Here is a 23937-nt window from a genome sequence, read left to right as displayed (position 1 = left end):
AAAGTTTGCTATCGTAACTCATTCAAACCCTGTACAGAGTTGTTGCTTCGAGGGCCCGCGTGCTGTCGTGCCGCAGGATTGGCTTCGACCGGGCAAAAAATTCCGAAGTGAAATTTCTTCGATACGTATCTTGCCATAACTTTGCACCGAAGGTTTTTTCAAGAACGGAATTATTGCGTAAACTTGGTCGATAATTAAGTCGTTCCCTGAACACCCCTAGTTAAAAACAGATGCTTCACAAGCAGGCTCTATATTATACTCACTTCTCGGCCAGGAGTAATAAACTGATTTTCTAACAGGGCACTATGTGATAACCGTCGCTTTTTTAGAGCCAAAACCTAAGACGTTGTCATAATTTTACAGAAAGAAGAATAAATTTTTGTATCTGAAAAACTGATCGTTCAAATATTTGACCATATATGTACCCACAACCACAAGAAAGAGTTTCAGGAGAAAGAAAAAACCAAAAGAGAAATACCCTAAAGGAATCTTCCGAGAAGTATCTGGAATATGTTACACCTCCTCACTGGGATCCTTAAAGGACATTATCGCCTTAGGATGAGAATAGGTCTAGCAGAAACTCAGGAGTGCAGATCTTGTGGGAATGAGGAGGATTGAATTCCAGATCACTTGGTGACAGAATACCTCACCATTGCTAGCCAATATGAAAAATACTTTGGACGAGAAAGAGGAGAGAAGCTAGAAGGTAACCTCCTTGAAACCATCCAACATAATGGAGTTCATTAAAGCTTTGGAACTGGATGTAGACGACAGAAGGACGAAAACAGCTCTGATAGGGGGCACAGTAAACCTTAAGGTCGCAGTGCAACGAATTTCCCTTCAAAATCTACAATCTATGCTTATCCCCTTAATGGTAGATTCTTCATTCCAATCTTGAAGATTTTATTTCGATGGGTGTCACCCTCTTAGCTTTCGAAAACACCCTGTATGTTGTGAATGGTATTTCATCGTCGCTTAGTTTATATTTTTGCACTGTCGTGTAACCGGAAGGTCCGCTCTTGGACCTAAAGGCGTATCATCGGCCATTCAGAAAGCGCAGTTGCATCGAAAATCCATGCCAGGATTTCCAGATAAAGTGTTCGGTATACAAATAAATAAACTCATGGGATCCAGCACGCTGACCCCCATCGGGCGAACCGCCTAGTTGGGATCGTTCGGTTCCCGTCCAAAAAATCCTCCGCTACTATTTCTTTTTCATTTTGGCCTGGCGGTTTTCGAATCGATATTTCCGCATGAAATCTGGAAACGATTCAACTGTAGGAGGAAAAAGGCAAACATCGGGACGGGTCCTCGGATTGCCTCCCAGCGTTTGCAAGAGAATGGTAAATAGTTGGGAAAGTCTGTCACAGATGCTTCCTGAAATTAGGATAAAGCTCGCTACATGGAGGGGTCCACCTGACACTTGCAAAACCCTCGCCCAAATCGATAACAGACAAATTTTGGAGGTATCTTCGTGATGGCTCGACATTAACGCTTGCCACTTATCCGATGGCTTCGATTCCCTTCTCGACGTTGGAATTTTTCGACGACAAGATATTGTGGAAAGTTTCCAGATTTGATGGGGTGAGATTCGGATTGAATTTCGGAAATTTCTCTCCGATTGCTAGCGATAAGTTGAAAGCTATGACTCGCAAGACAGTTTGAACCTGTTCATCATTGACATGCTGCATTATCGGAAAATATTGGCTTGATTTTAGAGACTTCTTGTGCATGGATACTTTCGATGATGATTCCTGTGCTTACTTTTTATTTTTCTTAGGAAATAGGGATGTTTGGATCGAGAAAGTTTTCCATTTTCACATACCCTTCTCGGGTCAATGTATGTCGAAAAAGTATGCAATTATTAATAATTTCATTACTTTAAGGGATACCAGCCTAGACAGATGAGTTTTCATCCCTCTGATTTTTGACAGAGTGCGTGGTGTGCATTTTTTCCTGGGCTAGAAGGGAAAACTGACGGGTTTTCGTCAATCTCTTTATGAAGATAGGTGCCCAGCATCCTTGTTATTTCCTGAGATGCTGAGTGATTTAGATCAAACAGTCACATGGGAGCTCATCATTTTATATAGTAATCATTATAGGTAATCATAATAGGTAATCATTATAGGTATAGGCACTGGAAGGCATGGGTGATATCTTGTGTTGGAAAAAGATTCATCATATAAATGAAAAACTATATTCCGAAATTCATTTCATTCGATAAAACCGTTTGTGAGGTAGAACTAAAAATAACATTCTTTTATGGTTTTTCAACAGCCTGTATCTTTTAAACCGAGCTGATTCGAAGAAAATGGTAAGAGAAAAAAATGTTTCTTTTGGGCCTTAAGAATCTACTGTTGAAATATTTGTACGAGTCAAAGACTCACCTTGAATGGATCTTCCGCAAATTAGACTCAGAGGAGGGTAAAACGGGACCTCGATAAAATGAGCGTACTCCGTTCGGAGCATGAATGCAAGCGAAGCACATCTAACTACCGAAACGACAATCGAAAAGTAGAAAATGGCCATAAGACAAAGGGTCATTACGTCTGCAACTCACTCGAAGATCGAAGACGTTGTGACGTCTTATTAACAGCAAAATTTCTCATGGTACAATTCGGGAACAATCAATTGCCAAGATAAGGCTCCATCCATTCTCGACTGAACGTGAATTAGGCATGCAGAATCCGGCAATGGATTCGGAACCGTTTTATTGGGCAGCGTCAGGCATAATCTCTCGCAAAATTGGTCCCCGTAAATCATATTTTAATTGTAACGTACATTTTCTTCGTAGCCTGTGCAATTGGTTATTAAAATGTAAATGATGCCAGTTTTCGCGGAGTCAAAGCAGCCAGGACTTTTTCGTTCCCCTCCAGGATTATAATATCGGGCCCCGGTGTGTAGGGCCTTTATTGTCGTTTCGAGCATTCTGACAATAACTGTCCCACTCCAAGTTCGCATACCGAACGAAAAATATTGAACCATCAATATCGATGTTGCTCTGCTCCTCTGCGGAATGATATTTGGAGCAAATAATGGTCTAAATATGAGCGCTCTAAAGGGGGATTAAATCAATTGGTTCATTGGTCTCGGAAGCCGATTTCCAACAATTTGTCTCGCCAAATTAACGGAGGGGGGCTTGAAAAGTTTCACTGACTGACGCATTCATAATTTCTGTTAGGAATTAGTTTGATTTATTCGAGGAACTCTAACAATTAACCGAAAATAGAGACTTTAGAAACTGTGTCACCTGATAATAATTATATCAACTTTTATTTTATCATTATTTGGTAGAAAATATTCGGTAAAATATTCTGATGGTCAGATTCATCAAATCATATCGGTTTCACGAGATTCGAACGCTGTTTTTCCAATATAGATATTCATGAATATCATCATTATTTCTCGTTCTGTTTTTTTTTTCATTTTTGTTGCATTCAATTCAATTAATCTGTTAAACAACAACAACAACAACAAATCGATGATGAAAGATCATTTTGACCGGTATATAAAATTAATAATAAATTAATATCTTTATGAATATCAAAACAAAAATATGTAAACATTCGATAAGCCTGTCTAAATACATAGATACTCATGGCACGTTAGTTTCCATGTGCGTGGTTTATATGATAATAAATTGTTTTGATTTATTCAGCTATTATAATGTTATTAATGAGTATTTTCATTTATATATTTATGAAAACGTTTTTATGGAATGGATGATTTTTCCAATTGCAATTGCCATATTATCATTTTCTGATGGCTATCCAATCGGTCACCCATCTCTATTCTGTCTTTTATGAAGTAGTAGATGGAAAATTCAAAACTAGAACTCATTAATCTTCAACGTATCCTCTACTTCTCCCAATCCCCTCCTAGCCACAATGGGCAAGCATTCAAAAATTTTCATGAACTTCCGTGGATGGCGACTCCAATAAGACAAAGTCGAGTTCGGCATTCAATTCGACCGGCTATTTTTCTTCAAATATTGAATGAGCGTGGAAATTCCCTTCAATAACGCCGAAGATTGACTGCCCCCCAACGTTCTCGTCAGCTTTAGGGTATTTTACTCTTCTGAACGGAAAAGGTTCCGGGTTAAAATCGGTGAAATCGATGTGAAAAGACTCGTCTGAATTTATAAATTCCGTTTTCGAAACTCGTTGAAATGCCACATCCTATGGAATTTTTATCGATTGAAAAAATTGCAAGGGTTCTGGACTCTTAATCTTCACCATGATTTGGCCATATTCTTACGCATAAGGGATAAGGGTAGTGGGTTCATGAGATTTTTGCTTCTACGAGCCAATTCGTTGTGACAACTCAATTTTCGCTAGAAGGGCACATTTTGGGGGTAATCCATACGTTACTGAATCGAGTGTAATTTTCCATCAAGAAACAGCGTATGGAACTTCTAACGGCAAACACGTCCAAGCCATATTTTTCGGTAAACTCGATATCAATAATTCTTTCCTCGATAATATCGATGTTGAGCATTCCTTTGTACAAAACGAAAATTTGTATCAAAAACCGGAATTGCTCTCACATCTGTTTCACCTATACTTGGAAGAGATCGCTGATACTGTGATTCATCATTGTTCGGTAGTGCTTCGGAAGGTACTGTTCACGATTAAGCGAAGAAAAATGTTTTCCGGATTCTTTAATTGTCTTAAGGGTGCGTTTTCTAACCAATGAAGGTTCATCTGATTGGATCCATCAATATTTCACAACAAGGTACCTCTCAAAAATTTGTTCGATTGTAAAAGAATTCATCATTTTCAATTCTTACGTGAGAATTTGAAAATTGAGCCATTAAACGAGTGCTTCACGAAACTTTTCAAGTGCTTCTTCTCGTAACATATGGAGAAAAAAGAAACAAAAATCGTTTTATGTAGAAATTGCTGCTGCCTTGCCACAAGAAATTTCTTGCACGCTTATTGTCAGGAATCTTCTTCATCAAACAGAAGAAGTATCATTTTCGAGTTAGTCTTATGTTTTTAACAACAAGGAATAAGAATGTAGATAAAAAATTATCGATGATGTCATATCTCAAATTTGGGACACGCTGTATAACATGTCCTTCAATCAAAAAGAGCGCAATTTAGAATAGTAATGGACGTTTCAGAGCATATTTACAACAAAAACCTGTCTTCGATTTACTGAATTCTTTCCAAGTAATAAACTCTCACTCAATTCCATAAGTATTTTAGGTTGTCAATCAAATTCTGCTCACTTACGTCAACTACGAATATTGGAACTATTGGATTCTTCCTCCGACCCGAATACGAACCGAACGAAATTCAATCAGCATAATTCATTTTTTTTTTTGCCAAAGCGTATAGAACAGCACAGGTTGGTCATCAAACATGCAAATTAGACCAAATTCCATCTGCTTCTCGATTTCGTGTGGCACTAATTTCACAATGTTTGTGAGCCCGTATTTACCTCATTCGGTTTTTGCGGTTATTTTTTTGTCAATTCTGTTAAAAAGAGTTCTCAGTTTACTGAACGTATTGCTCTCGTTTTTGAATATCGAAGTGAATGTTGGTGTATCGATGTTTTGTGGCTTTTTGGTAGCAGATGCAACCTTTCCGAAATAGGTATATTGTTTCAAGGTTCGAGAGAAATAATTCGTTTTCCATTGGATAAATTGAATTGTGTTCCTTTATGTATCTGCATATTTTATAATTCGTTTTTCCCATTTCATCACGAGACTTTTCTTTTACAGATCAATATATAAGAGGAGAAGTGCACACCGAATAGGATTCTAGTAGTCTGGGGAACTTCCATATAGAAATTTCTTCTTCAGAGAAGGTAAATATTCAGTTTGTTCTTCACTCATCTGCATATAACCTGTATCTGCATCATTTGGATAATGAGATCAGGCCCTAGTTGCAGAACAGAATGTGATTTTATTTTCAACGCTCTTCGACTGATTCCATGCGAAATATATATTTATTGTCGCCGGTTAATTTCTTTACATAGTGATCTGAAAAAAGAAGTTCCGCTATTTTTACAGAAACGCAATAAATAGTGGACCTTATTAGTCCAAAGCTATTTCTTCCTTGAAGCTGTTCAGAAAATTTTATTTCGGCGTTTAATTTTTTAAATTGGAATTCTTGAGAGAGACCTAAAGTTTTCTGAAACTGTTAAAACCGATAAAACGATTTGAATTAGTCGCACATGATTTCAGGACTGGATTTCTGATTTTTTCATATCAATTCATACCTAACTTATAATGAAAAATTGTCCATTAATCTCACCGGATAAATATTGCGTTATTCCATCACACAATTATCCATTGAAAGTTTGTAGCTCAGTTTCACTCGCCATCGCGAGTTTTATATCTTCGTGACAGAGGCTTAAAATTCGCTGCCTTGGGCAAATCCAAGTTCGAGATTTCTGAAGATGATCGTTAGAAAATTCACCCTCTTCCAACACTTTCATTTTCTCCGAATGTTCAGCCCTTATCCCTCTCAGCTTGTGGCTGCGGTGGGAAATTCTTTTCTTTTCGCCTCAATAAAATCGATAATTAAACGGACTGTGCCTTCCTTTTCCCTCTTACCTTTGAAGTCGTTTAATTGCTATTGTTGGACTCGAAAGCTTATGTAGTAAAATTTGGATGGGGCCTCTAATTGTTCTTTAAATGGCTCTGGCATACGGACAACTTGTGTCTTTGTCTTTTTTGTGGAGGTTATCCTGTTGATGCAATTGTCTTTTGGTCTAGAAACGTGAAAAAACATTCGAATTCGACGCCGAGTCCGTGGATTGACGCGGATTTTTCGTTTCGATGAAATATCAATTTCAAAGTAATCCAATCTTCAACCTTCGTAGTTCATTCGTCCGACCAATCAGTGAACGAGTATCGATACAAAATTCAATTTTGGATTGGATTCAACCTCTCTCATCGAGCGTATATACACAAACAAATTTTGGAATAACTAGGTTGATAGTGAATAGGGGGAATGAATGGTTTTGGTTATGGATTTCAAAAAGCGCAAAAGCTCTTGAGTTGATATCTATTTTTGTTTCTTCATTTTCATCTTGATTTCCAGAATCTTTCCAGTGAAAATCGAAAAGGCATCCTTTTCAATAGGGAATACTCCTTCTGACGAAACAGATGTATTTTTTATGAAATATCTTTGAAACGTCACATTTTGAAATAACCATTTCAACCGTTTCCCAAAAAAATTATTTTAAGCACTTAAAAATGAAAAATAAAAATGGGTATTTAAAATTTAAAGCGTTTCATGTCGATTGCACAAGTTGGCAACATCGACTGAAATATGCCTTGATAATAAAGGACAACAAATGCATTATCTTGATGAGATAGAGAAAGATGGCTGTCTATGAAGTCTGCGACGAACGAGGAAGGTCGTAAAATTTTATGGGATTTTTATGGCCGGTTGCAGTTGAAGCTCTCCAGTAAGTAGGCGCATGTAAATCAACAGCTGTTATTTTATAAACAAGCTGATCGGACATTGTTCTTTTCATTGTCTGGTAGACGCTGTTGCCAAATCGTAAACTCGGAACCAAGCGATTTAAATTTTGAAACCCCATATTTGAAGAATGATTTTGAATAGTTTCCGCGGTGCATTTGAAAAAATCATGAATGAAACTCATAATTATTCAGTTTAAACTTGCATATGCAGTGATAACCCAAATTGAGGAGAATTCCCCATTAAAGATAAACGATGATATTTCTTCAAAAAATCGATAACGGATTACCGAATTCAATCATTCAATTATCGTCGTATTAACTCAAATGGATGAGTGAAATTTCACGTTCTAATCATCCTTCTTATATTGATATTAATTATTCGCATCCGAGTTCTAACCTAACTTCCTCGTCCTGGCGAGGAATGGAATTATGGAACTTCCGACAAATATTTTAACGCCCCATTTATTTTTAATCACTACCACACAGGGAAATTCCATCGTATTTCCATATTCGAAACTCCTCGCTCAACTATTTCCTCTAGGAAATTTAATTGCTCCGCCGTTTTCGTCGTGAATTTTTGAAATTACGTCCTCTTATACGACGGACTCATTGAAGTCGTCTCGGAGGCAGCGGAATTAGTTTAACATGCACTAAAACTCGGAAGTTCTCGGTTTTGGATAAATGATCCGCGAAGAAGGGTTTCAATTGGAAGCGATCCGGCCGTATAATTGAGATTCGACAAATGAGAAAGAAATAACGCTAAACTGCTGCGAATCTCACAAATTGATCCATTTTTTGCGCTATCGATTCAAAAGCAAGACGACCTCTTATCATTTTGTCCAAAAAATTCAATTATGGTTGTTGACAAAATCTGACCAATGATTTCTGAGTCAGAGGCATCTGAGTTTTTCCCCAATATTTGAAATATACTGATTCGCAAGAGGTTCAAAATTTTGAAACAGTTTCGAATGTTTTCATTTTTTTCCACCAATTTTTCGAATAAGAGAAATTTATATGTGTACTCACTTATCTAACTGATTCTCTTGCCTATTTCTTTATAACTTTCACAGTTTCAGATGGAAATTTGTGAAGTATTCGTAGTACAAAATCAGATCACTCAACGAATCTCAATATCACCTTATTTTTTTCGAGGGCTCGATCATTAGCAGGAATAATAAAAAAAACATCTAGTGTTAAACAAAATTTTTTCTTTTCGTCCTTTCTGGAACCAATAAAATATATACAAAGAGGGGGTATTGTTTCCAACGAGCGTTTCAGGTTCATCATTTTGCTCCCACAAATATAAATTTTCCAAATTTTATTGGACATTCAATCCGCACCAAGCAAGCCGTGATAATGCAGATTTCCGTAGTCAAACTGTAAGAGTTCCGATTGCACCCCTCTGATTTGTATTCACGTCAATAATACTCGTAATTCAATTCATTACCCTCCAATCGATGGTCTTTCTCGCCCTATATGTACAATCTCGTGTTCGCAGGTATACGATTGTGCATTCAGGGTTCATTTCCTACGGGGTATACGGGGAGGACATAAGCACACAGGTTCACGTTCAACAAGGCTCCCAAGACTCGCTGCAGAATATAATATATCCCGGATATACCCGGAAAGACAATCACCGACGTGTTCAAACTATTGCGTGTAATAAATCTCTCATTATATTAGAAGTCAATATGATTTATTGCCGATCGAATCTTTGCAATATCAATTTTGAAGGACGTATCATCGTAAGGATAATAGTAAAATATCCTTGTTTATCGATTCATCATTGATTGTTTGTGGAGTTACACAGGGTTAACAGCAACTAGTCGGCCATAGCTCACTGATGTGAAGCTGAAAAAAAAATCCAATTTTTCTCAATACGTGCCTGGATTTTTTCCCAGCCCTTCACTATCGTACAGTGTTGACCAACTGTACAAAATTCCATTACAAAAAAGTAACCCTATCATAAAATATCCACGATTGTAAGTGATCAACTTCGATAGGTCCTTATTAGGTGCAGTACAACTAGAAATAATTATGGTCGACCCTATAAAATATGGCATCGATTCGATACAGAAATTCAGTTCACCGTTTTCGCTTGAAGCGAAAATTGAAATTCCGAAATGGGCGGACATAAAATTTGAATCTTGCGAGTGAACCTACGAGATTTTATATCCCTTAAAAACCATTGAATTCGCTTTAAGGAGCCGGATATGTACATCCTTTGTCGTACCTTTCAAATTGTTAATTTCACGGATCGGTTCTTCCTCATAACCGTCTATCCCTGGGTCACAGTATCGCTGAAAAAGGGCGCTGATCAACCATTTCAAAACGGCTGATGTGTGGGGCGCGATGATCCCTTTCCAACTGCTTAGGCAATCGGGTTGATTTTTTGTAATATGCGAGCTGTCTAGGAAAGGAACCGTGCCACCCGAGGGAGCGATATAATCTGTGATAAATGTATATGTGTTTTATAAAATGGATGTTGTTACGAATATATAAGGAAGACATACAGAAGCGAAGAAAGTATTTCATAAAACAGCAGGCAGTAAAAATTGCCTTTTCCAGTGCAAAAGGCGGCGGTGACGGTCCCCCCCATATCCGGCCGTAATACGTTTTGTGTCCAGTGACTTGTGAAAGTCAATTTGCAAAATACCATTTATGACGATCCATTCCGCACATGTGGCTCCACTGATCTTTTTCGGGCCATTCTCCTTTGCGAGCTCACGCGTAGGCTACTGTTAATTATATTACTGCGAAGGGGTGGTCAACCCCAATTACTTCAATCCTGTAATTCCGGGAAAATTCACTTGTATATCCCATGTTTATTTGTCACATCAACAGATACAATCTGGCTGGGAATTTAGGTATCCGTTTGTTCTGTTACTTCGGATGATTGAAGGAATAAATTCAACATTTGACCAGAGTTTTTTTTAGGGTGATCTACGTCAACGGAAGGGAAATTGAAGAACAGAAGATATTTTCGTAAGTTTTCTTTATTTTATTTTTTTTTAACATTTTTGATTCATTTATTTGAATGAGGCTGCTATTCAAAAGTTAAGAGGAATTTATAATTCGGTATCGGTATAAAGCGTAAAGGGGGGAAGGGTGTTGCCAGAACACGATAAGTAGAATATTACAATAGTTTTCACTTTCGTCGAAAAGATGGTAGCACTAATTTCAATTTCACCAGGACACGAATTGTAGCCAATGGCGTGGCTTTTCGAGAAATTTTTGTATGTGGGAATTCATAGAAGAGATAATTTCACCTCGGAAAGTCAATAACATAAATGAATATTTGTTCTGCAATTAAAAAAAACGACGAATAAAAAAATTTCTGTCTTCTCGAGATGACGAACTGATTGAATTGAACTATAATGAAAACCCCATATAAATTAGTGGTTTCTGACTTGAGATATTCATTTTCTTTTTTTGAATTGACCACAAAAACCCATCTTAAGGTTATCGATACTTTTCGGAGATGGATATTTCTTCTATCATCTTATGATTGTATTCTGCTTTTCATCTGTAAGTTACAAATCTGTAGCATACGATCGATCTGTCAGTGTCCGATTGACAGATTCGTAAATAATGCAATTCTGGGAATGTTCCAGTAACTATCTTCTTCACAATGTTACGTTTAAACTCCTCACTTACTATAGTTACGGATTCCTGTAAGCTATAGATCACTAAAAACGTACAGAATTGCAATTTTCCTGTAAGCTTATGAAAAGTTACAGATTGGTTTACAGATGAAAGCAGAATACCACCATTAATTCTATTAACTTATAACGATTATACAAACGTCCTCTGGGACATCGTGAAGGAAGTTTTCATCAAGTTCAACCATTGTGTGTGTCAGAAATGGACATATTTGAATATCTTCAGTTTATATTTCCATCAAACAGTTTTGTGCAACTAAATATCGAATTTTCATCATGTGAATTGATGTTTAGTGCATACCTATGAGGTTTTTTCATAAGCTGAGCCCAAAATTTATATCTGACCGATAAAGAAGTTGATTTGCATCCATTGTCTGTATTCAGTTATACCATTCCAGTCCAGCATACTGTTTTCGAAGAGACCTATATTTTATTTACTCTTCACGAGATTAGTCTCATCAATATCAATTCCGAATAGGATTAGAATTTGGAGGGGAATTTACATACCTCCTCAAGTAGACATTAATCCCTTGCACATTATCCCCAATATAAACTTGAACCTCATCATCCGTAAATGTTGAATATTCATCTCCAGTCTAGCTTCAACCCCAAGCAATAGGGCGAGTAGATGGAGGATTCGAGCTATTCCACTCTTTTATGATGAAAAGGACTCGGATTATCAATTTCACGTCCTGTCTTGCGGAAGAAAAATAACGGGAGAAGTCGAAAGTGTCCGACCAAAGTGATAGGTCCTTTTCTGCGTCACTTTTTCTCATTTCAGCATCCTTTGACCGCAGCTGGGGCGGCGAAGGCGATTTATTCACGTCAGCAAGGTCAATAATTGATGGCAAAAGCCATCTTATGTAGAAATAGTGAGGGTGAAGTTGTTCAGGAATCCGACTTTTTTTTAGCCGACACCGGTCACCCTCTACCGGTTCCCGCGTGCACCCTGTTAATTATATAACGAGAAAGGGGTGGTCAACCTCAATTACGTCATTCCTATAATTCCAAAAGGTTTACGTAGTGCTGGTATGTCGGATGGTGAACTAAATGCGGATCTCCGACAATTATTTCCGCTATACTTTATCATCTGTTCACCAGTAATCACCCCTGCCTGTCCGGAATTGTAGCCCGAATTCTCAATTACAATAAATTCCGTTTCTCCAAGGGCGACGTCAAATTTTCAGACGTATTTTGCACAATGTAATTGTTACACGGCTAAAAGGAAACGCGTGAATGGGAAAGGTTCCCGACAACCCCGAAAATGAATTTCGGGTCACCCTTCTGCTGCGTTCTTTTATTAATTTATACTTTTAATGGAAAAATTGAAATTTCAAAGAGTTGTCCCAGTCGGACCCTGTTTCGACTTCCACGGGGGCGAAAGGAATTGTCAAAATAATAATAAGTCATCTGTCAAGGTGTTGACCTCCGGGTAGGAATGAATTTCACGGGTATTTACCCATTCCCTTATTTTTGGTGACGTTTTTGGTTGGTTTACCCACAAATACCCAACAAATTTCAAGTTTTTTACTTGACTTTCGTTGACAAAGTTCTAGGGTTTTCAATAAAGCTTGCTAAATTTTTATACATATATTATTTTCATCAATCTACGAAAATTTCCTTTCTGCCACTATGGGGGTTGGGAAGCCCTGAAATCTACCCCAGACGATATCGAATCGTATATCTTTCTTCGCCGATGAAACATTCAAAATTCTGAGGGTGACCTGCACAGTCTGTTCCATAAAATATCGCACGTTTCTCGGCTTGTAATAAATTCTCAATTCGTAAAAAACCCATTCTGTCACTGTGACACTCAGTTCGGACATTTGGACTAAGCTGTTTCCGTTCTCCTCCCTCCATTTCAACCATACATCATATTTTAAGACGCTAGGACTCCGTGAGAAAGAATACAATGCGGGGAATTAGACAGTTTATGACGCCATCGACATTTTGAACTGCCTCATCTCAAATATTTGTCACATAAAGTAACAAGGCTTTGGATGGATTTTCGCGAAATCAAACAACCCCGAGGTCCTGTGTGAAATCCTGGGATGTTCCATTTCGTTAGTTAAAATGTATACTCAGCCTCCTATCTGTACCTTGGGGATTTCGCGTCTAGGGCATATCACGGAGGGTAAGCCACTGCTCGGAGATCGAGAATACACAGGGCCTTCCAGCACTTCGATGTTTTACTTTTGCGTCTGCTGAGGCTGCATCACTGGTCTAAAATAACACACGATAAATTGAATTGAATTTAATTTTTTCGATGTCTAGCTCTATCATTGATTACCTATGTAGAGTGCAAGTCTTTAACTTGAAATAAATTCAGTATATCGAAGACTTTATTGGGTCATTTGAAAAGCCAGATGGTCTTCGATTTTCGTAACAAGGAAAAGTTTCCGGAAAATCGAGGTACGCTTGGTCTAATTTCGTTTGTTTTTCGACATCTATAAAGTAAAAAACTTGGAATATGAAAATTTCAGGGGATGGGTGTCGAAATGTTCTTTCTCGTACTTGATCCCAAAGGTTTATTATTGGAAATGATGAACCAATATCAACGCACGGAGATTTTCAACATAAACCCATAAATCTTTTCTTCTCTCGCCACGCGAAAGAAAAATTCCTAATAATTCCCCCTTTTATAAGGATTGATTCTCCCTTTCCACGGCTTTCACCTTCGGAGGAGTAGAGAGTTGTGGCGCACGCTACTAGGGGGATAAATGGCGCAAATAAATAAGAACTCGGTTGAAACAGAGTTTATTCAAGAATGGAGTGAAGTCGAAATATCTATACCATGTGTTGGGGATAAATCTCGAAGGGGGGTAGTATAATTTTACGGTCGATAAATAACAGGTGAACCTGGCGAAAGATTCATTATGATACGGCTGCTGAGGATTCGTTCACACTGCATCAGCGCCGGTTGCAATTGTATTGACTAATATGTAGTTTTATGAGAGCCATTCATCACCCCACTGGGGCTTCTTGACGAATAGGAAGCCACTCCAGAAGCGACCCCATAAAGCTTTAGACAAATCGTTGTTTTATAGCATGGCTGGCGCTAATTCCATTTGAAGGATGCCCCCCATAAATCCGGATAATTGTTATCAGAAAGAAAAACGCTGTTAATTCCAAGATACAACCTTCCATTGCTCTTCGACTCAACTCCGTCCGTTCTTACGGAGGATTAACTACGGAATAGCCTTCAAGCTAACTTTTTTTCCGAGATAAATCGGTTTGTTGGAAAACGAAAGTTTATTCTAACACGCTTAAAACTGATTGGCCGGACTTGACGTTCCGTCGAATGAAAATGTTAATTGATGTATCTGAATAATTCGTAATATACAGGGTGCGTGAAAAACTCTATCAAAAAGGCTTTCCATTGGATATTTCATTTTTGAGAGATGCCAATGCTTCAACAACGCATCGAAATTGTAAAAATTCACCAGGAATGTGGTCAAAATAGGCTGAAATGAAAGGAACCTGCATTTCACCGAAAAAATCATGCTGCAGTTTTTGACCAGGAGGAATCTACGTACTATATAGTTGGCAAAACCGTTGGTGAAAAGTTTCCAGGCCAAATGCTTTCTCGGCAGTTACACCTTTGGGCTTTTTTTGGACTTGGAAGATAGGTCATCATAGTGATAAGTGGCCATAGGAAATTGAAGCTCTCGAAAGTGAGAATTGATGCAGTTATCGACGGAATGGGGCCTGAAATGTGCGAAAATAAAATGGGAAATTTCAAAAAAGAGCATGGACCTGCAAACAACAGTTGTGGCCATATGGCCGATATCGTTTTTCATTATTAATGGCAAACCTTCCTCTATTGAATGAAACAAAATCGAATTATTTTCCACAGAAAAACGGCGCGTTTTTCCTATAAATCAAAACGGAACCCTGAATTGAAAAAGCCGATGGTTCTATCCTTCTTCGAGTCGTGATACAGATAGGGTTGCGATCGGCATCGACACCTATCAATTCTCCGTTAACCGTTCCGTTGTTTGTGATTAATTTTCCAACGACCTAATCTGAAGCATCTGCATATCAGATTCGGTAGAGAAAAGTACGATCAATTCCGTCTGCCATTAATCTAGTTTCCTGATGTGCTCCTACGCACCGCCGCGATGATTGAGGGCGTACTCAAATAATGGCGCTATTTGATAAATGAAACGAATCTGAATTATGCACCTTCACTTGACTACCCTACCATAAAGCAGTCATACAACCAGTTCGGTAGGGTAATAAATGACGGGGGAAACACTTACACAACACGACTGATGAATGCATGTTGATTTATTAACGTGGCATCGACGTAACTCTTCAACCATGATTCCACCAGTTTGATATCTCCCTACCTCGGACCAACTTCGTGGTATTTCGTGGTCTTCGACAATTTTCGTTCAGATCCCACCTGAACTACTCGATATATTGAGTTCTGAAAAAAAATCCTACTGGTGTAGGCTTAAACCGTATGGTACTCTTCCAGATTAAACCCAAAATGTAAGAGAACTCCCCACATACTCAAAGCTGATGGTTTTCGGTGGAAATTACTAAATTTTGGTTTGGGAATTGTCCGAAGACAAGCAAAAAAACGTTAATCTGGTTTTCGAGGCACTGGGATCAATTTATTCGAAAAATAAATCTGATTCAACTCAATGTCAATTCAGGTGTTCAAAAATGGTATGACAAGAAGTGCTGGTTTATACTTTTTCGACAAATCGATAAGTTAAATGAAAATGAGCGAGGAGAGAAGCATCCCATTGAGAGAAGGTCAGCAAGGATATTTATGGTTTTTTGCCAGTATATCAGGATACATCTCTGAATAAATGAAGAGCATTTTCTGTTCTTGTCCTATATCCTTAGCCAATCATAATGAAAATTTCAATCTTGTGGGTTTTTTTTGCTTGAAAAATATGATAAACAAATACGTTTTTTTAATTATTTTTTCAAACTGTCAGAATCATTGAGTTGAATCAGATTTCTTCATTTTCGATCAAATAAGACCGAAACCATAGTCAGCATCTTACTCTACCTTTAAGCAATGGTCTTGCTGTTGATACTTTGAGTGATACTTTATTAGTTCAAGTAACATTTATTGAATATCATGCAATGGATGTTATGTATCTGAATTAATTTTGACTATTTTCTATTATTTCATATTTCACCCTACCAAGGGTGATCTTGTAATTTAGTCCCCTCAGTGCCTACCCTCTTCCAGTTTTTCGGATTATGTTATATTATTTTGTCGGCCAGTGTGCGAGACCCTAATTATGATCGTTATGGCGAACCAACTTATTCATCTCTGTTATAAATGACTCTGGGAAATAATAGACTCCGTTTCGAATACAAGGGGCCAATATAACGCTGGAGGCTCACTCAAGAGATAAACCCCCCGAAAGAGTGTATAAACGAGATCCGAGATGAAAAATCGTCGGTATTCTTCGTCGGCGGTGAAATCATAAGTCATATTCTCAGCGGTTGAATTTTATCTGCGGAACCGTTTTGACGAATGGTCCGACCAGAAGGAGATGAACGTGATCAACTTTCACCGTGAGGGGTCAATATTTCAGCGGCAACGATCCCGGATTCCCTGAAATATTTTCGCTCTGATGTATCGTCAAAACCGTCGCTATCTGCGATGAGACGAAGAATATACATCCGCCGATGATGGATGCGACCTTAAGTATCGAGTAGGATCAGTAAACACTATTAACAACCAAGATAATCCCCCTGGGAGTAAAAGACTGATGTTTATATTCTAACTCGCCCATCAGAATACGAAGGGGGATGTATTAGCATTCCCGAGTACTCCAACCCTGAACCAGAAGATTTTCAATCATAGTGGAATAATCGCGGACCTCCCTTTCTTCGGCCACAAATCATTCTGGAGGGGTTTTCAATAAAACGCAATTTCCCTTTTTTTCTCATTATCTTCCTCTTCTAATACTGGAGAAAATCCGGTGACTACGCTACCGCAGAAGGAACGAAACTCTATGTCCGTTGACTAGAATGAGCTTTCAACTCATTTTCGGCGTTCGATTTCCTCATGTTCCCTAACCCTATCTTGAATGACTAAAAGAAGGCACAGTCAGAAGACTTCCCCATAAAATCAATCTAACATCGTGAAGCTTAGTGAGAAGAGTTCCACTCTCACGCGAACACAAGCGTCAAGGATCAGAGTGGACAATGGACACTGAGATATAGATCCCTCCAGATGCTATAAATAACCAGGGTATTTCACATCTTCCATACAATACCTTGCAGAATGGCAGTCAACGTCGTTGTGATTTCATATGTACTTCAGTCTCCCTAAGCACTGTCAGAAGACCATGATGTCAATCTTAGATGGAAAGTTGGATTAGAGTGGATATGTTGATAAAGTTATCAGCGCAAGATTTCACCAGGTGATGTCTGAATAAGAATGCCTATGAAAATTATCGACCATACTGAAATTGGGAAAAAAAGTGGAAGAAAAATGCACTTCTGCGGAATCTTGAGTGAATAACGAAATGAAGAGATGCCCAAATTCAAATGAACCGCGTTGAAACTTCCGGAGAAATATGTTTCGAAATTCGCAAAGGACTCGGTAATCGAATCAAACGAAGTCGGAATCCGCACCGAATAAGACAGATGAAAAGCAAAAACTCGGTTTTTGGAAAACGTAACGTCTAATCCGATTCAACCAAGGAGAAGTTATTGTTTCATCCCTTGAGTAGTTAATTTCACTGAAAGCTTCCTGTCCACTCAATTATTTCGTTATCTGTGATGAATCGCTCCGAAATATGTTTTAAAAGCAAAGTTTGTCGGGACCTGAGTGCTTCGTACATCGTGTTACATCAACCCGGACAACTTTCGAGTATTTATAAATTTTGATAACCGGCAACGGTGACTGTGCCACATCAGCATCTCGATGTTCTGGTGCATCCAACGAGATTAATCAATCGAGGAAATGGAATACAGGAACGGAGCCGTTTTATTCGCGAAAAGCCCCAGAGACCGAATATTCCATTGATTCGAATCGATTCGATATCAACCGATCTGATGTAGATAGATTTTTTTGCACGCTGTGAAGTTTTTGCCCTCTACAGCGTGCATCGATGGAAAGAGGTCAAGTGATGATTCTTAATGGATTACTGGGACTCGAAGGAATATCTGCTCTGAAACTCCTGAGAGGTGGAGCTCTTCAAAAAAAAAATTTCCTCCCAGCATGCAAGGAAGAACTGATGCCACACAGTGATATTCATCCTGTCGATTATCCTGGAAAGCATTTAGACTTAAACTATTAAGAGTATCAAGAGCTTTGGCTTCGAAACTCCTGGTTCTAGGATGACTTGTCTTCCTTCATTAGCTTTGTGTGTTGATCAACTTTATTACCCCTCTGTAGGCACCAGAGGGTTGTTCCTCACCAGGTGGTAACTCCTGTGGAACAAAAAACATTCGGCTCAACCTGTAGGTGTTTCAGGATCTTCACGAAACTACACGATAATGCATGTTTGTGAGACACGTACCCCCTAACTACTAAGTTGTCATTTATTCCAAATTACGGATGACGTTCGAAGTTTACTACCATCCCGACTATCCATCAGAATAAATAGATAGCGAGGTTCTCATTTACGATTTAATATCAGTTTCATTGATGACGAAAATATAATTATGCAGATTAGACTTGGGAAACTTATTTGCCTCGGGCGTAGCAACTGAGGGAGCTTTCTCGTTCTACAACCAGAGAGACTCATTGATTCCACACTGTATTCACTTAGGATGAGCCCCTCCCCTCCCCCATTGAAGTTTTACCCCAGTTAAGTTCTTCTCCGCGGAGGATTGATTGATATAAACATCACCGTCTGCTGCTGTTGTACTTAGCGAGGAAATTTGCGATATTGTACAATCGGATGATTAATCGAAAATTGGAGTTTTTCAAGGAAATCAATATTGGGATCGTATATTCCTTTGTGTTTTGAGGTTTCAATGACTGAAATTGGATTTGATTATTGATCAGGAACATCAAGGCGTATTTCTAGAAATAGGAACTTATATATTCAACAACATTATATTCCTTGCACTACTCTACTCTACCCTAAAATATTTTTTTTCTGTGGATTATGAGATAATTCTAGTACCTTCCCTGAAATATCGAAATGACTTCCCATTCACTGAAAACGAAAATAATGTGGGGGAATTTGTTCTTTGTTGCTACTGACATCGATATCCTAGTCGGCAAATTCGATACAATTGAGTCGAATAAAAACCACGCCGATCTGTGTCGTTTTTGTCATCGGCATATGCATGGTCGATTCTTTCGGGATCTGTTTCAGCTCCGTCGCAATTAATTATTCAGCGAAACCAACATTCCAACAGTCAAAGTCTAATCTACCTTCCATGAGCTCAAAGGGCGTATAAAACATGCGGTAAAAACTTTCAAAGCAATTTCTCAAGAGTATTATTTATGAGTAGACGTTTGTACACCACCTAGACTTCACAGCCTGGATCAATTAAAAGCAACCCTTAGCCAGCCTGGCTTCCCAGATATGAGTGTAGAATACACATTACCTGGATTAAATAACGTACACAAACGTTGATGATGGCGCAGCTCTGCACCGGAGATTGCGATCATTTTGTTCGTGATGAAATTCGCACATATTTCGTCGAAAAATCCTCCTCGCAGCATCGACGGTGTTTTAACGTTTTATTATGTCTGAAAAATAATTCAATCTGTGTCAGAATCGATGAAGTTGGTGCTTCCTTCGTCGATCGAAATATCGGGAATGCTCGCGGAAATCCTTGAAAAATTCTCCAATAAAATGAGGTCACGCTGAAAATTAGATAACTTTGAGCGACTGAATCTTGGTCAATACTAATCCACATGGAGAAATGGGAATCTGTGTCGGTGTGAGGGACAAACAGATAAGCGAAAGCTTAATGGAGGGTAGTATATTTCGATGACATCCTTCATTTCTCCCAAAATGATTAAAAAAAAAAGTTCTTGTAATAGTGAATTTTTCGAGATATACTTAATCTGAAATGGAGCCATGTTCGGCTTGCTATAAAATCACGAATATCTCGTAAACTTGAGATAGCTCGACATATATTGCAGTTTATAAACAGGACTTCAACTGACGGCGTAAAAATTATATTGCATGGTAGACCATGATTATTACAATGGCTATAGATACGTTGGAGCCTATCAAAATTTCATGCGACGCTGTACTGTCGACTAGAGACCCGTATATAGAATTTCAGGGTTTATACATAAATGATTTTATCGCGAGAAAGGTACTAACACGCTGAATACGTACGTAGATTCGAACTTTATGTATTCGGTGCTTCCCATAAATATGCGAAAAACTATATAATATTGAAAAGATATCGATGCTTGTATTTTACATGAAATATAGAGCCGCATGCATATCCTTTCAACCCTTATTTTCATTCGTAAATTCACACAATTATGTTCGATAGGAAACAATGTCGCGTCTTTGATTCACTGAATTCATTCAACGTTAGAGACTAGCATTGTATTGATAATTTTGTAGCCTTCTTTGAACATTTATACTCAGAATAAGGAAATCTTTTCGACCTCCAATAAAAACCAATTTCGTTTAGTGATTTTCTTGTCAAATTTTGTCTTGAATCTATATGATAAATCCGAAATTTATGTGATTGAAGGTGAATATAATTTGACGAAGAATTTCGATCAATTTTTCCTTATTAGAAATACATAGATGATCCAATATGTAGTAATATTTCAAACTGGAAAATTGGATTGACGCTCAAAAAATTTGCTGAGATTGTTATTTCTCGGAAACCCTTTAAAGGTGCAAAATGCATCTCAAATGGGTTGATCCTAAGTATACGTAACAGGGAACTTCCCAATTCAAGGAGAAGAAAAACCCTTACAAAGCGAGCGCTCAGAGAAAGAGGAACCTTTTTTCTCTTCAGCGGATTCGGAGTTAACGTCCAACAAAATTCCCAATTCGTTAATAACGAAGGCATGAATTTGGATTGGAGAGAGGTGTCTGAGGAGAATTTCGAATAAGTTACGTGATGTGCCACAATGCATCCAAAAATACTCCTTTCCTAACGCAAATTCGGAATACCTCAGGTGTAAGTTGTGCGGAAGAAAGGTATCGGCAAGAAGGAACCTGGGAGCTCAGAAAATTCTGTAGTTTTATAAAAAAACTAGCTCCTTCTCCATCTTCGTACGGGTGTAATCCAAAATGGTCGTAGATTGAAGTACATGTTTCCGCTGAATACCTTTAAAACAATTTTTGAACCTAATATTTATATCTGAGTCAGTAATTCTTTCTGAACATTTGCCTATAAACCGTGTAGATGAATCATCTGCCAATATGAGTTTCTTATTTTGTTCATTTGCAGTATAAACTCAGAGTTTTGTGTTTTTCTGTGTTATCTTCTTGTGAGATTCCCAGAAATACAAGGCCCATTTCTCTAGATGTCCTCGAATTAGAGGACTATCCTATAGGTCTTCGCGGATTTTTCAACAAATCGAAAATTCCGGAGAGGAGGACTGGGGATGATATCTAGGAGCCCATCTACCCCCAGCTGAGGGAACTGTGGTTTCATGATGGAGGAACTACACATCAGTTGTCCAGATGTTCTCACTCCTGATATAATTAATCATTTTCATGTGTATCGAACGCTGGAAGAATAAGACATGCCAACCCTTGTTAGTATATAAAGGGATGGAATCCCTTTTCGTCCCAGAGTTTGCGTGCGGTTTGGAATATCAGAGACTCTGATTTGATTCTCAGGTGGTTTTGACAGGGCAAATTGGCTGGCAAATAAGAGAAAACTACGAACGACGGAAACAAAGAGGATTTCTGATGTGGGGGATTTTTTTTCTGAAATGATATCCCTTATCTACACCACGATGAACATGGTGGTGTAGAAGGTCTGTTACTCTTTTCGATTTCAGCTTTCAGAGAAAACTGAATGAAAGTAGATGATACTTGATGAAAATTAATACCTACTAGAAAAGTTGCTCTTTCAGAGTATGTGTTTCTATTACCTCTGCGATGATTTTTATGGGAGATATGCATGTGGAAAGTTAAACTTTGAAAAATGCCGAGAAAGGTGGGGTCAGTTAAAAATTCGTCAAGAGCGAAAGGTTGCACCGAGGTCAATGAAATTTCGAGATAACCTACTAGAAGAGTTTTTTTCTGCGGTGTAATTTATAGTATTGTCAAACAATTCGGAATCACGGAAACAAGGAATCAAACTTACATCCTTATAATGTACTGACTATATTACTGTAATAGAGTCGTGAACGTGGGATATATGCTTGGGAAAAACTATAATAGGGGAAATTTAAATTAAACTACGAAGTGAAAGTTGAAATATTTATTTAGTCTTTGTTATGCATCTTTGTCAGGTTATAAAAATCTCGTGAAAATTAAAAAAACGTGTCATTCACTCGTTGTCCAAGCATATATCTGATGATACGATCCATTTCTTCCTGGAGTGTGGCATTCCATGTCACCTGCAAATTTAAAACAACATTATATTGCAGCTCAGTTTTTTCGGAATGCCAAGCAGCCATTTATGCACATGGAGGTTCTAAAACATACACACACTCATATACATATCTCATATTATAATATGATGATATTTTTTTTCAAGCATTTTGATACATCTAATATTTTCTAAAACGAAAATTCAATCCGTAGAAAAACAAATATTCCAAGTGTTTTAATGAACTAATAATCAACGCAGTTAACATACCGACGCCATAATATTTCGACAGTTATAATTTAAGTTTAAACGATGATCTTAATTGGTTCAGAATTACCTCTATCCGCTAAGTAGACCGAAACTTTATATGCAGCCGAAACTTTTACAAGCTTTTAAAGTTTGCAAAATAGACGCGAAGTTCAGTTTCAAATACCAGATAGTTCACCAAACACAGAAAATGTTCTCGAGTTAATCGGAATCGTTAGCATTCCATTTCCGTCTACTTGGCTCTGGATTTAATGTAATACCGGAATCGTTCTGTTGGAAATTTTTAATTCTACAAAGATCGTTACGTATAACTCGTTCATTATAATCTTTATTCGAATTCGTATAATGTTCCCTGGATGATATTGAACGATGGGACAAACATATTATGTTGATAAAGCATTCAAAATTTCGAAGTTTTTTTTAGGTTTCCTGAACTTTCAGAAAAACCAGGAATGAAATCGCAAGATCAACATATAACAATCATTTTGCAACGGTGATCTGTCATTTTGAGCAAATCAAACTTTCGTAGGGATCGTAACTCTATTGAATATCTCCAATGAATTTGAACAAAAGCGATAAAGCTCTTGATATCCGTCATTATTGCGAAAATTATCTTGAAAATATTGGCCGATTCCATGTGCGTTTGATTTTATTTAGAAGATTGTTTAATGGAGTGTCTATTATCTTCCTTTCACGTGGTCTTAATATTCTATATTTGTGTAAGAAATGGATGAAACCATAACGTCAACGCTGTAAATTTTCTGGCTCATAAATTGTCCCCGATAATTTCTGCGACAAAATCGGAAGCTTCTAGTATTTGGCGCCTACGATCTTGGTAGACTAACATTCCCCCATCTTGTTCGCCCCAAAGATCTATGGAGGCGGGAGAGGAAAGATAGGCGCCTTGTTCGGACAGCAAGGCACATATTTTACATGATAAGCTCGTCAATCAAAATAACCTCTAAATTATAGATCGTATATTTCAGCAATGGTCCCCAGTCCTGTGTTCGATTCCCCTTTTTGCGTATCTCGGAACGGATCTTCCTTTATTACTTATTTTCATAGCGCTGATTTTCCCCCAGCTATTAATGCTCATTT

The 23937-nt window shown here is 38.0% G+C and overlaps 1 protein-coding gene across 1 annotated transcript in view; it reads left to right on the top strand.

Annotated features, from left to right (window-relative positions):
* The window catches only part of LOC123321695 (slit homolog 1 protein-like), a 145856-nt gene that overhangs the window by 86052 nt on the left and 35867 nt on the right, over positions 1-23937 (top strand). Inside the window, exons 4-5 of the mRNA XM_044909419.1 lie at positions 5729-5814; positions 10379-10426. The gene's annotated coding sequence lies outside the window, so the exon portion shown is untranslated. The remainder of the gene's footprint in view (positions 1-5728; positions 5815-10378; positions 10427-23937) is intronic.

The sequence above is a fragment of the Coccinella septempunctata genome, chromosome X (assembly GCF_907165205.1).
Source record: "Coccinella septempunctata chromosome X, icCocSept1.1, whole genome shotgun sequence".
NCBI lineage: Eukaryota > Metazoa > Arthropoda > Insecta > Coleoptera > Coccinellidae > Coccinella > Coccinella septempunctata.
The sequence above is the reverse complement of the archived record's forward strand: the minus strand, read 5'-3'. Positions and strand labels throughout refer to the sequence as shown.